Below are 2445 nucleotides of genomic sequence, written 5' to 3'. Positions count from 1 at the left end.
ATGTCAGTCTACATGACCCCCAGAGGTAGGACTCTGCTGTGTGGAATGGAAGTGATGCCTGTGATTCCAGTGTTGGGTGTCCTGTGCCAGCATTTTTATAGGAAGGACAGAAATGCCACTTCAGGTCTGTACGTCACACCAGTATGGCACAGTGCCATGTGGGTGAAGGAGGTCCCAGGTGTGTGAGTTAGCTGGTCTCAGTGGTGCCAGTGGGAATGTGATGATCATTATGGTAATTACATTGAAACTACAGCACAGAAATAGGCCATTCGGCCCAACTGGCATATGCCGGCATTTATGCTCCACATGAGCCTCCTCCCTCTCTACTTCATCTAACCCTATCAGGATATCCTTCTATTCCTTTCTCTCTCATGTGCTTATCTAGCTTCTCCTTAAATGCATCTATGCTATTTGCGTCAACTACTCCTTGTGGTAGCGCATTCCTCATTCTTATCAATCTTTGGGTAAAGAAATTTTTCCTGAATTCCTGAATTAGGTGCACTAGATTAATTCCTGGGATGAGAGGGTTGTCCTATGATGAGAGATTGAATAAAATGGGCCTATATTCTCTGAGTTTAGAAGAATGAGAGGTGATCTCATTGAAACATACAAGATTCTTAGGGGGCTTAACAGGGTAGATGCTGAGAGATTGTTTCTCCTGGCTGAAGAGTCTAGAACTAGGGGGCATAGTTGCAGGATAAGGGGTCAGCCATTTAAGACTGAGATGAGGAGGAATTTCTTCACTCAGAGGGTTGTGAATCTTTGGAATTCTCTACCCCAAAGGGCTGCGGATGCTCAGTTGTTGAGTATATTCAATTGTAAACAATTTTACAACACCAAGTTATAGTCCAGCAATTTTATTTTAAATTCACAAGCTTTCGGAGGCTTCCTCCTTCCTCAGGTGAACGAAATGAAATCCTGAGGAAGGAGGAAGCCTCCGAAAGCTTGTGAATTTAAAATAAAATTGCTGGACTATAACTTGGTGTTGTAAAATTGTTTACAATTGTCAACCCCAGTCCATCACCGGCATCTCCACATCATGAGTATATTCAAGGCTGAGATAGATAGATTTTTGGACTCTCGGGGAATCACAGGATATGGGGATCAGGCAGGAAAGTGGAGTTGAGGTCAAAGATCAGCCATGATCTTATTGAATGGCGGAGCAGGCTCGAAGGGCCGTATGGCCTACTCCTGCTCCCAATTCTTATGTTCTTATGTTATCCAGCCTCAAACATTTCCACGACTTGTGGTCAATTGTGAAATGAAAAGTGACTGTGCCTGGACAGTAGTCCAGAGAAACACCAAAGCTGCAGCAGCATCAGCTGAGGAGAAAGCTGGACCACATACAAATTCGGCTTTGGTGATGGGTTGAGTGATCACAGGCCGAGCAATGAGTATATCTACCGTCTGACCAGGCAGACCAAATACAAACTTTGATAGAATTGGTTGACAATAAACAGGCTCTTAAATATGTAGAACATGCCTTTTTTTATGTGGAGCCTAAGATAGGGAATTATGAATCAGACTTGGGCCATACAATGGGATTGCTATTGACTGAATGACCCAACTTGTTAAGAATGTAGTGACCATTGATTCGAAATTTAAGACAAAGGATAGAGATAATGATAACTACAGAAGTTACTGTGCCTGTAAGCAGGGCTGGTGATGCTTTGAAGCCTGTAAATAAGCGAATCTGAATTACAAGTTTCCATAGTGGGCTGGAATAACTATGCAGAGAGTTACCATGATGGTTCAACCAATGTGTTAACTCAGCAATGTCTGTGTAACATCATAGCCAACTGAATGGCCATCATCCTAAACCCGAGATACTCTTTACTGGAGAACTGAAATTATTCCCATTGTTGCAAGATATCATCTAACTCTCATTAGTGTGCACTGTCCAGTCTACTCACAACTATACACCAAGGTAATAAATCCCACAGTCAGCCCCATGTTTACACTACTGCCAATGCCAGTGTATACTCCCCACCCCGATTTTCACTCACCACCTCAGTATATATTTTCCACCCCCAATATAGACTCCCCACCTGTGATAGACACTCCCATCCCTGATATACACTCCACACCCCAATATATATTTTCTAACCCCAATATACAAACCTCACTCCCGATATACACTCCCCTCCATGGATATATAGTCCCAGCTCCAAGTTACACTCCCCACCCCTGGTATTCACTCCCCACCCCTGATATTCACTCCCCTTTCCGAATATACACTGCCACCCCTAATTTACACTCCCTGGGGCCAATTTTCATATGTTTACCGGCCCGTTTATGCTGGAAAACAGAGCGGTAGGCAAATGAAAATGGGCAGCAGTGCACCCTTCATTCAGTGTGGAACCATCACTGGAAATGGTGCTGTAGATTAGATGAATCAAAACTAATACCAAAACATATGAACAGGTTAACTGTCTGAGGCAGGTC

General features: G+C 43.5%; 1 pseudogene; it reads left to right on the top strand.

Annotated features, from left to right (window-relative positions):
- LOC137344764 (fibrinogen-like protein 1-like protein) lies at nucleotides 1–1768 on the top strand (annotated as a pseudogene).
- Nucleotides 1769–2445: the final 677 nt, after the last annotated feature.

Source organism: Heptranchias perlo, chromosome 28, assembly GCF_035084215.1.
Source record: "Heptranchias perlo isolate sHepPer1 chromosome 28, sHepPer1.hap1, whole genome shotgun sequence".
Lineage (NCBI taxonomy): Eukaryota > Metazoa > Chordata > Chondrichthyes > Hexanchiformes > Hexanchidae > Heptranchias > Heptranchias perlo.
Note: the sequence above shows the minus strand (reverse complement) of the source record. Positions and strands in the feature narration are given on the sequence as shown.